Genomic DNA, 12,706 nt, shown 5'->3' with positions numbered 1-12,706 from the left:
CAGCAGCCTCCCCCGCCATCTGAACCAACTCACCACCAGGTGGTGATCAGTTGGCAGCTCTGCTCCTCTCTTCTCTTCATCCGAGTGTCCAAGACATTTTGCCGCCGATCCAACCACAAAGTCGATCACAGATCTTTGGGCTTAGGCTGTCTGGCACCATGTACGCTTATGAACCACCTAATGCTCGAACACAGCGCTCGTTATGGCCAATCCATGCCAAGCACAGACGTCCAATAATAAAACACCACTCTGATTCCGATCAGGCAGGCCGTTCTTCCCAATCACCCCCCTCCAGGATTCTCCATCACTGAAGTCTCCCAATAGAACTATGGAGTCCCCAGATGGAACCCTTTCCTTGATGCCATCCAGAGACTCAGAGGAGGCCATATATTCTGAAATGCTGTTTATTGCATAAGAACAGTCGGGGTCTTCCCCCTCTCTTATCATATTTGATGCGTATGAGGGCATGGGCTTTCTACTTTACACTTATTAGCAATTATCATTATCATAAAGTCATGAAAATATTATGTTGAAGATTTTTCTAAAACACTAACACATGCTGTTTGACATAAAATACATGCTCTCATTCTTATTAGCCTGTCAAATTATCAAATTATTATCAAACTAGCAAGAGATGCGGCTTAAAGAGACCCTCTCCCGGTTAGTGACTCCACCTTATTTTCTGTGCCAATGAAACTGCCAAGAGGTGCATTATTCAACAGAACTATCACAATAATCACAATTATGACGCTATCATATATGATTCTCCACAGCTACACAACGGGAAGTGTACTTTTACACAAACTTGAAGGTGATATCTCATTTTTTTCTCATAATGTACATTGCTGCATCACCTCTTTTCTCCCTCTATCTGAACAAAGGGTTTTAGTTTGTGTATCTTGAAGTCCCCCCCACCCCCACCCTCCTAAAAAGCCCAGCTTGCTCTGATTGTGTAGCTCCCACTGTCAAGTTTTTCATGACGTTTCCCTCAGGTAAAAACTGCTAACTTTATTTCTATCTCTTTGTGACATAATGTTGGGCTAGTATTTATGCCTGAACTCTCTAAACTGGAACATTTGTGAGAACAATTAGAGAATGTTTTGGGGAGGTACAACGTGAAACATTATTCAAACATCTGCAGCCACTGTGAGGACTGTACTGTCTCCATGTGTCACAGTTTTTACATGTCAAATGTTGCCATATTTATGCTTTACGATGTTAAGATCAAATCATAAAATGTGCAGATTATGTCTGTTTCACAATATTGTGGAGAATATCTTGTTTTTCTCATTTTAAAACATTGCCAAGGCAGAGACAGTATGCTTCGCCTCTTGGTAACACTGCGGTTGTTGACGTTCTCATCTGATGAAAGAGCTTGAACCATAACAGTGACTTTGCTGTTGTACTCACCTGTCTGACCAGCATTCTGCGAGCACTACAAAGTTCCCACCGTTTGGTCTGGATCAAACTTTGCTCAATCATTCTCAAAGCACAATATCACCACTGACCGACGGCAGTGGTCCTGCTCCACCCACACCACCCGACACCCTAGTGAACATTCACATTCAGGACATGTATCCAGCATCCAACGCTGGCTAAGTGAAGAGCATCACCTGTCTCAGTTCTCGACCTGGCTCTGCCCTCCTCTCGGAGCGCACGCACCCATGGGTTCTTTGCTGCACCTACTGATTTAACACGTTTTATTCATTCCATTCTCACACATGTTGTTGTAACTCCATCTGACTTTTGTTCTAACTCTGAAAATTGCAAATAGAAATTTAGTGAAGTAGAATACTAGAATACTAGAATACTCTGATTTTTTAAAAATACTGACCAACATGAAACGCATTTCTCTATTATACTGTACTGTGTGTTTTGTTTTACAACAGCTGTTTTGCTGTGTAGCATTTCACCACATGTGAGTGAATGTGAATTTATCTCCGCACAACCGTGCGAGTGCCTCTAAGGCCGTTACACCCGTGTGTTAACCTCTGACTGTCTTTCTTATTAGCAAAGAGCGGTGCACAAAACATTTTCGCTAACAGCTTCTTTCTTTCAGGTGGCACAGTCACGTCACTTTCAACCTCTCCGGCAGCAGGGTCGTATAAGCTGTCACTAATTGAGGTTCTTTGTGTGTCTAACTTGATGACAACTAGCCAACATTAACGCTAAGGTGCACACACTCACGTATCACTTAAGATGCCTGCTCAATGTAAAAAGCAAATGTAAAGAAACACCACACACCACCTGCATTTCAGCCAAGGTAACCAGAATCTGTAATGAACTGGCACAAATGGTGGTGGTTAGTTGCCATGGATACTGAATGGTATCCATGGCAACAACCATCATCACCCTAGCTAAGTAGGTGGCTGTGAACACAGAAGTAGGGCACTTCTAAGCTATTTTCTATTCTTTTTAATCTATGGTACAGATGCAGATACTCAGTAATTATATCTGACATCAAAAGCAAATTAAAGGGGCAATGATCGCATGCACAGTTACAGGCCTTCACACCTGGAGTGGCTCAGGACAACCATAGTCTGACCTGAGAGTAACTGAGCAGGTTCAGGCAAAGTGCCTTGCACCTCAATGGTGGTAATGAATTTTATTTGCTCCACCCAGATTTACCTGCTGGCCTGGAGATTTGAACTGGTGACCAGTTGACATCCAGTCACAAGCCAGTTTCGCTGTCCGTTACTCGTCACGAGGAGCTCAGCTGAGGCTGTGAAAACAGTTCTAGTATATTATCTGTGTCTCCGGAGAAGCTTTGTCAAGACGGAGAATTACCCTGATGATGTCATAGTGATGTCATCAGAGTTAAGAGTTTTACCAAGCAGGGGCGGGCCTGAGCAATAATGCCATGATGGGAAGTGTAAGATCCAGGGTTTTTGGAATTTGACTCATTGTAGAAACTGAAAGGCAGCATATTTCAGACGCTGCGACACAGAGTTTGTGTTTTCTACCTCTTGTCCTCCAATATTATGGAAGTAGACCACTAAATCACTTTCATTTAACTTGTTTCGTATACAGTACCATGCGCTTGGATTATACTGATGAATCTATAGTGCATTCAACTGTCAATATTGTTTGTATGAAGGTAAAGTGACCTCTCTGATACGGTAGAAACTTGTGAAGCCAGAGTGGTCGAGCACGCGAAGAGCTTCCCACTGCTCGTCTCACGGTCAAATCACTGTAAACTGTATAGTCGACCTGCGGTAAAGCCTCTCGTGCTTCTATCTGTGCGGCTGTACGGTACCTGTGTGCTGGTAAGCGGGTGGACTCTGACACACATACTGTGGAGGGTAGCGGCTCTTCTTGCTGCGTATGTGGATTCTGTAGTCCTTCTCACTGCGAGAGCGTTGGCTCTTGTGAGCAACTACAGACGCTGATGGGGGCAGCAGGCGCTCCAACAGGTCAGAGCTCGGCCATGCCCGCCTCAGTGTGTTGCTGCTTGTCTTCTTCATCCTCACCACACCGGGTTGCGGACAGGAGACAAATAGTAAATCTATCTGACTGAGTCAAAAGTGATGCTCCAGAGCGAGCTGCTGAGTATCTGGGCCAGCTGGTTGGCCCAAGGCTGCAAGTCCCCAGCTCCTCACGTAATTTCCATTGTGGAGCATTAGTGATCAGTGAAATCAGTGAAAATCAAACAACCACCACGTAGTGAAATTTCAGTCCTCGGTAGGCCAGACCTCATGGTCATGTCATATTTGACATGGGGAGGGGGAGGGTTCCCTCCAACTCTTTAAACACACCTCTACTTCCTCCCACCGTGCAGTGAAGGGAGCGAAGGAAGAAAGGGGAGAAGGAAGGTGGACACGAGAACGCCAGAGGAGAGAGGCTGCTCAGCGAGGAGAGGGAGGAGAGAGAGCGAAACGATCTCCATGGGAAAAGACACACTCCTCCCTTCTACCTCCATCCATCAATGGCCGTTCCTCCCGGAGTTCATTCACACACACCAGTTGTTGATCTTCTGGAAACAAAGGGAGCGAGCAAAGAGAAGACACGCGGAGTGAGAAATCCACAAAAAGCAACATTTAGCAAGGAGAACGGGTTAATCCAGAGCAGAGCGAGTGGCGCCTCTCCTTGTCCTTTGTCTTCTCTTTCGTCTGTTCGCCTCTGTCTCTTTCTGCCTGCTGCTCGCTTGTCTGAGCTCACTCTGTTGCTGTAGGAGGAGGGGGAGGGCATACGTATGTGTTCAAAGTGTACTTGAACAGAAGCCAAGTCCGCGAGCCAGCCAATCAGTGTGAAGCTCTTAGGTTGACTCTTTAGTTAGCAGCACACTGACCAAATGCTGCAACACGCAGCAATACTGGCAATAGACGATGGTTGTCAATATGCTGTTTTACCGTGACAACACCGCTAACGCAGTGCCAAACGCTGGAAGCCATCAGCTCAGCACCAGAACATAAGCAGCCTTTCTTCACTCACATTTATGCGCCACACACAATCCGAGCTCAGCTACCGAACCCATTCATGTCAGAAACACGAGAACACGCACCGAGGCAACGAACTGATGTCATCAGCGCGAGTCCAGGCTGTCATGCTGTGGGTGTGGAGGTAACAATGGAGGAATGCAATTTGGGGAACAAGTTTATTAAGATGCATGAACAGAAAAGCAACACACGCTCACATGTGAGAACGCTGGAACCAGATCTATTCTTTGCATTTTTGTTTGCAAGGTTGCTGCAATGGTTATGTGATTATTAACCCTTTCAGCTCCTCACCAAGAAAAAAGCAATGAAAAAATGTATTCTTTATATATTTTATTTCCTTGGGGCACTAATGACAAAAATCTATGTTTTTTATTTATGACATTTTTGGAAATATTGGCCTCTACCGAACGGTTGAGATGTCGTAAGTAAAACATGTTTTCAATAAGCTACGTACGGTTGAGCAGAAGGTTAAAGGGTTAAGACTGATGCCAGTCTATGTGATCTAACCCTTATCCTCATATCCTCATACAGCTATCTAGTACCAGGTCAGAAATTGATTTGTACAACTTTTCTTAATTTGCTACTCAGTCTTTTAACCCCTTACTGCCTGAATTTATTTACAATTATATAAAAGAATAAATGATTTGTGTTTTTGAATTCAAGCAGATGCTAAATTAAGTGGAGATTGTTAATTTGAATAGAACATAGCATAGAATAGTATAATATAATAATAGTGTAATAAAATATATATGTATATACGCATAGAATATATATATATTTATTTATGTATGTATGCATCTATGTATATATAATGTATACATAGAAGATGCATCAACCGGCATTAGTGGGATACAGAGGCCATCAAGACCGGAAGAGGTTTGAGGCGAATTCGCGACAACAGGCAACAAGGGGTTAAAGCTGAAAAACATTAAGAAGAAAAATTAAGAAAAAAGTCAAGACATTGACAGACAGCACAACTGCAGAGTTTAGATTGGTCTAGAAATAAATCTGCATTTATAAGAATACTGTGGGTGTCAAATATGATGGATGACAACTACGTAGAGGGAAAATGTATTCACATAAGAAAAGCAACTCTCCCTTCATGATTCTGATTGATCATGATTTTAGTACATAGTTAAGGAAGATATACAGACGGGATGAACAAAAGCATAACTCAACCACACTGCTATATGTGGATGATGCACAATTTATTTTCAAAAAGGACTCATTTCTAAATAGTTATCTTTGCAGGCAAAAGTTGAATATTTTGTGGAAACACAAGCAGCCCCTCCAACCCCACCCAATATCAGCCCAGGCATTCTTACATTACTATGACTAGTATTAACAGATAGCTAGCATCAGAGTTCCCTCTCCAACACAAGCACTTCCCAGCCTGTCATAGTCAGCATCACACATACCCAACATGGCATCTGCCAACACTGTGACAGTACAGATGTCACAATCAGGTTGGTTTGGTCCGATTGCAGTCGGACAATTCCTGAGGCTGTTCTCACTCAGATGAAGAAAGCAGGTTGTGACTTAAAATAGAAAACATTTTTTAGCAATATGACAGTGAATCACGTTTTGCTGACTGATATCATTAAATGTTGGTTATTTTAGAAACAACTCTTAGTATAATGTAGTCAGTACAACACCACCTTTAAGCTCATTGTTACCTGTTGTTGTTCATCACTAGTCATATTATGGGATGGTAGATTTTACCCATAGGCTGACCGTAGGTTATAATATCACTAAAAGGCTGCTGTGCTGGTTGATGTTGTGTCTCTTACAGGGACTCTGTTCTCTGAGTAAAAACATGGCTGCTGACTATGGAGGGCAGAGCCATCATCCATCCACGACGTCTGACTAGTTTTCCCATCAACATCAGCTGTGCAGTATCGATCAATGAATCGATCTTTATTCATATAGCGCCATATTATAACAAATGTTATCTCAAGATCTTCCATAAAGAGCAGCTCAGACCAAACTCTATAATTAAGAGACCCAACGATTCAGGAATTCAACATTAAGGATTCAAAAATCCCCACATGAGCAGCATCAGATATTATATTAAGAAGCAGTGGCAGGAAGAACTCCCCTTTAACAGGAAGAAACCTCAAACAGAACCAGGCTCAGAGGTGAACATGGTAAACATCAGCTTGTTAGCTCCTTGTGGACATTAGACTTGATAATTTGATAATTTGACTGTATAACAGTTAGTCTGAATTTGTTTCAAGTGAATGAAACTAAACTGTGATCAGAAATCTAATGATACTGTGAGTAAGAATACGCAATAATATAATCATGTAAATGAAATTATAGTAATGATGATAAAACTGTCAATTTAATTACAGTAGTGATACGTGTGCTGTAAATGAAATGACAGTAGCCTGCTGGCCTCTAGCTGCCAGTAAGTTATTGTAAAATGTATAGCAACCTTTTTACAGTGCTGGTTAAACGGATACCTGACACATAATAATAATAATAATAATCGATTTTTAATAAGCTTAAACGACGAATGACGACGAATATAACTCCTTAAATTGATGAGATGCAATCAGCCAAAGAGAAGAGGTGTCACTTTGTTGGAGATGTCACTGATTGGAGCTTCTTCCCACACAAACAACTTCTGGCAGAGTTCAGACACCAGCTTGCAGGGAACACAAATTATTCTGGTCAGTGTTCAGCATTAAACAGCATTAACATTGTTTAGCAACAGCTGATATGACTGACCACTGCTGACATTTATCATTCCAACCGGTGAATGTGATGGTTAGCACCAGCTGAAGATGACAAACTGCTGAATCCCAAACCCTTGTATTTTTCTAACCCAAGGGTCATTCATCAGTGCACCAAAATAATGTTTCACATTTTGACTCTTGTGTGCAGTGAAATGCTGCACTGTTAACTCATTATTAGGTGAGGACATCCTCTCACAGTGACTTTAGCTACGTACTGCTGTATGTCTAGTTCAGACAAACACATTTTCAGGTACACTTCTATTTCCAGAGGTAGGCGTTGAAGACCTCACAGACAGGGGCCTCCACCAGACCCTCACTGCACGGTAGGGTTTACCAGGGCAGTCCAGCAGACTCCTGCACCATCTGATCCAACTCACCACCAGGTGGTGACCAGTTGACAGCTCTGCTCCTCCCTTCATCTGAGTGTCATATGGCCGCACATCTGATGACACAAAGTCTATCCTAGGGCTTTGGCCTATGGCGTTCTGCTGACACGTATACGTATGAAGAAACCTATGCTTGGTGTTCATCATGACCAATCCATGCCTAGCACAGAAGTCCAGTAACAAAGCACCACTCTGGTTCAGATCAGCCAGGCTGTTCCCCCCAGTCACCCCCCTCCAGGTTTCTCCATTGTTACCCAAGTGAGCGCTGTAGTCCCACTGTAGAACTATGAGTCCCTGGACAGAGCCCCTTCCAGGATGTCTTCCAGAGACTCCCAAGAAGATATTCTGAGCTGCTGTTTGGTGCATAAGCAGAAACAGTCAAGCCCTCCCCCAACAGCTCCTAGTCATATAGAGGTGGCACTCCTGCTCACAAGGGAGAACTCAACACCTATAGTCATGAGCTCTTGCTCATGACCGTAAATATGAGATCACGGATACCAGCAGCTGAAACGAGTTTCCTCCACAGGGTGTCTAATCTCATCCTTAGAGATGGGGTGAGGACCTCAGACACCCCGAGGGAGCTTGGAGAAAAGCTGCTGCTCCTTCGCATTGGAAGGAGCCACTTGAGGTGGTTTGGGCATCTGCTCAGGATGGATCCAGGATGCTTCGGGATCCACCCTGAGGAGCTGGAAAGCGTTGCTTGGAAGAAGGACATCTGGAGTACCCTGCTTAACCTGTTGCCACTATGGCATAACTTTGGATAGTCAAAACCTTCTGTATGTGTTGACATTTGTTATGTCACTTAGAAATATGTGAAAGGCAGCTAAATTCACTTCAGTTTCAGTGTTTGTTTATTAAGATTCCCATTCATTCCTGCATGGCAGCAGCTATTATTCCTTGGGTCCACAATACAAAAATACACATTGACACTACTCACCACAGTGCCCTAACATAATACACCACTACTGTAAATATAACTATATAAATAACATTTCAGCCAGGATCATCACAGGTGACGGACACTTGTTACTTCCAGAGTGCTGATGTAGTCACACTTGGTCGGCCTTAGGGATTATACATCTTAAACTGATGCATTTACAACCTTTTGAGCAGGAAAGAATTAGAATGCATCTAAAAACTACCTCCTGACGCACAGACGTCTGGCACTGAATTTCACTGTGACGTTACAACTTGCCACCATTCACAACTACAGACAATAGTAACTCTGTGGTGCACAGGGTGAGTCACTGAACTCCATTCAGAGAGATAGCCGTTTAGTTTTACCAGTTTAAGGGACTTGAGGCACTTTATTGATCCCAGACTGGGAAAATTGTATCATTACAGCAGCATCCACAACGAATATACTACAGTTAAATCAAATAAAATACACAGTAAGGAAAGTAACAAGACTAGAAGAAGGAATACGTACATCAAAGAAGGAATATATACATTGATGTGCAAATGTGGAATAATTATCAGGACTGAGTGCAACTTGAAAGAGACAGAGGTATTAGGGTAAGAGGTCCCTGCTCCACAGAGGTGAGCTGTTGTAAAGGGTTATTGCTTTGGGCAGCAGTGATTTCCTGTATCTGTCATTGTGACAGCAGAGCTGCACCAGGCTGTTGGAGAAGGAGCTCCGCTGTCTGTCCAGCTGCTGGGACAGAGGGTGCTCAGGGTCGTCCAGTACAGCAGCCGGAGAGAAGATGCTTCTTTTCCAATCAGGTCACAGAACCCTTTGGCTCAGCTATTAGCTAGAGAGAGCAAGATTGAAAGGTGCCTGACAAATATATGATTTGACAGTATGTTTAAAGAGCAACTTGCAGGTTAGAGATCACATCCAATCAATGTGTAGAATAGAAATGAATGAACACAATAGAAATGAATGGATCCAAAGTTCATTTTCATACTGAGGAGGTCGTTTATATTTATTCATACAACTATGACGGACCACAGCCTTCTAATTATGAGCCTGTTTGGTGTCCAAGAGATCAGGAGCAGACGAGGGTTGGAAGAAACAGTAGAGTTGTGGTGTGAGGAGAACCAGGGGTCTAGGAGAGTGATCAGCATTAGCTTATAGGTCGATAATGCTACACTCAGACTCACCATCTCCTACTCCTGCAACGACAGCGACTCCCTTATGTTACGTCATATGCCGCTTTGTTGAAACAAAAGAGCATTTTTAGGAGCTTTACGGAAAAAAACTGCCACTTTTTCCACTGAATTTCTGCACTTACCCTTAAAAATGGTCATTTTCAGACATGGTTAAATACACTGTTGCCCACAAAGTTGGAATAATTGTTCAATACCCCCAATTTTGTTAAAGCCTGAATACACAGTTTGCAAAGGTTCATTGTGGTTCAAGTTTCACTGTGATATGTTGGGAAGAGTTTGATCAATAAAGTTGAGAAGATAAACACTTTATTTATCAAGAATAAATCACATTGTCACAATCATTTCATGAGAAGAGGTAAAAAACATTTGATTCCAACTTCATGGGCAACAGTGCATAAATGTCAGAAAAAAAGTAACTACAACTAGTGAACTACTAGTAACTACTAAAGATGAACTAACCTAAGACTGTCCATGTGTGACATTAGTTGGCTGGAGCTAGGTGAGTGTGGTCTGTGAGATGATCGCTCAAGCCAAGTTTTTGAAAATGGCAGACAAACGATGATGTGGTATAAAGTCTCAAGTGCGTTCAGAGGCCCAGTGTACTTCCTACAGGTTGTGTGTTACATCTCCATCCCGTGGTGTTACTCATTTAAAGAAGACAGCTTCACCAGAACTACTTGGTCAGTATGTTTGCACAGTATAAGTAAGAGATAATGCCCAGCGATTGTGTCATTATCAGGAATTAACGGGCGACGCGGAGGCAGAGAACCGTCCTCCACAGCGTCAGTTTTTCAGGATCACAGACAAAAGCTGTAGGTTGGTAGGTAGGTTGTGTGTCTCCATCTTGTGGTGTTCAGAGAGGTGGGAAGCTGAAGGACTTGCTGCTAGTGAATTACACTCACTGATGGAAATAAGCTAGCTTGGTAAGGTGTTGCAGCAAACTGTAAACAGAGGCTCTGAGCGACGCTTACTCAAGCCAGCACTTCAATCTAGAACGGTTTCATCAGATCTACTCAGTAGGGGTCCATCATCGCGTTTTAACGGACACCCTGCAGCCAATCAGAATCCGATAATAACCGAAACCAGGGCATGGATCACAGTACACCTCAGTGTTTGTCTGTCAGCCTGCGGCCTCATACACTAAATCTGGATCCCCTGCTCCCTGCAAGTGATTTTGTTTGATCGTATTGATGGCAGATGTTCAGCCTTGTGGATCTTTTGTTTATCAGCTCCCGTAGCTGCCTTTTCACTGTCAACCGCTGTTTTTGTACGGCTTTTGTACAGCTGTGGCTCTGATTACAGTTATGGTGACAGACTCCCTCTCTATCTCGCTTCGTTTGTATTTTGAGTGCAATCAATTTGCCAAAAAAAAAAAAAAAGAAAGAAATTACACAATAAACAAATTAAAGATGAATTCGACTGATTACAACATCATTATTATTATTTCAACTTGTCTACAGATATTGCAATAATAACATTATAGTGTATTCTTTAGGCCGCAACAATGGTGTGATGAAAATCTATCAGTGGCAGCTCTAATTCAAACAAAACTGCATACAACAGACATGAATACCTATAAGTTAACACCCCTCTTTTAGTCTACCCTCCCCTGTATGACACTTCCCCCTACAGACATCCATCCCACCCTCGTTCCCACCCTTACCCCCATCCCCAGAACACGGGAGAGAGAGTTTCACATAAATCTGAACCAAGTTAGGCCAGGTAAAATACAGACAAATGCAATGATAGAAAAAAAGAAGAAAAAAAAACAGACAGACAGACACTTTATTCACCCCATAGGGGAAATTCAGGTATCCAGTAGCTCTCAGTCAATTGACAAACAATAAAATGGAGAAATACAGTAATAAACAATAAAAGTCATAAAAGTAAGTGAGTCAGAGAAGTCAGTCAGTTAGCTGAAGTAGAGTATAAATAAAAAGGCACTACTGCACATTGTCCAGGGAGGCCTGGAGACAGAGACAGGCAGAGAGGGAGAGAGAGGGAGAGAGAGGGAGAGAGAGGGAGGGTCGTGAGCACTGTCCCTAGTCTGATGACTGTGGGGACAAAGGATCCTCTGTAGCTGCTCTCTGTCCTACCAGGGTGTCTGACACTGCCCATTGTTGGGCCCTACCAAAATGATGAGGACTACATGTTTCTTTGTCCTTTGAACAAAGGGCTGCCTCTCTGAACTCAGTTTCCCAGAGTCCTTTACTTTCACACATGTGTGCTAAACGCACCCCTGGACCCAGCTTTCCAGCCACCATTGGTCAATGTGTGACACATGACCCCTTGACCTCAGGTCAACAAAACCAGAGCTTCCCTCTCTCCCTCCCTCCCTCCCTCCCTCCCGTCTCCTCTCAAACCCTGAGGGTCCAGCTCTGTTTTGCTCTCTCTGACTTCTCGTCTGGAGAAGCTCTGTTCCACCTTGGGCTCTACTGGAGACCAGCTCAAGCCTTGCACCTCGTATCACCTGGGCCCCTGAAGGTCCATTATCGGCCAGCAGCTTTCTCCTAAAGCTCCAGCCTCAGTGTGGCCTGTACCAGAGCAGACCACCTTTTTCATGGCAGCAGCACGAAGCCCTGCCTGAATCAAGCAAGGAACAAAGGAGCGACCGGATTCCTGCAGCCTGGTTCATCAACAGGCTGAGAAAGCAGCACACTGAAGGACCTTCTTCTTCCCTTTTGAGGACTGGGAACAAAGTCTAACTGGACATATATAGCATAGCATAACTGTATACATGGCCAAGCAATGGTTTAACCTTGTTAATGTACTGGTTTTGATTTGCTTTAATGTTCACAGAGTTTGATCATTGTGATGTGTTGTAGTTTACTGTGCAGCCATAAAGGTTGCATATTCACATGTGCACACCCCCTCACGCACAAACTCTCCCTATTGTTTGTTAGCTTAGCCTGTTTGTATGGTTACCTTTGTTATGCTAGCTATTGATACGGTAATTTTGGTTGTAGTTAAGTTAATTATTAATCACAATTCCAAACTGATAGTTTAGTTATTTTACGAGACGTTTATCAAG

The 12,706-nt window shown here is 43.2% G+C and overlaps 1 protein-coding gene across 2 annotated transcripts in view; it reads right to left on the bottom strand.

Moving 5' to 3' along the window:
- The window catches only part of LOC139207243 (storkhead-box protein 2-like), a 78,972-nt gene that overhangs the window by 49,876 nt on the left and 16,390 nt on the right, over window positions 1–12,706 (bottom strand). Inside the window, exon 1 of one of the 2 annotated variants that reach the window (XM_070836905.1) lies at window positions 3,257–3,326. The exons of the other annotated variant lie outside the window; for it this stretch is intronic. The gene's annotated coding sequence lies outside the window, so the exon portion shown is untranslated. Of the gene's footprint in view, window positions 1–3,256; window positions 3,327–12,706 lie in introns of those variants that run through there. 2 annotated transcript variants of the gene reach the window in all.

The sequence above is a fragment of the Pempheris klunzingeri genome, chromosome 9, assembly GCF_042242105.1.
Source record: "Pempheris klunzingeri isolate RE-2024b chromosome 9, fPemKlu1.hap1, whole genome shotgun sequence".
NCBI classification, from domain to species: Eukaryota; Metazoa; Chordata; class Actinopteri; order Acropomatiformes; family Pempheridae; genus Pempheris; species Pempheris klunzingeri.
The sequence above is the reverse complement of the archived record's forward strand: the minus strand, read 5'-3'. Positions and strand labels throughout refer to the sequence as shown.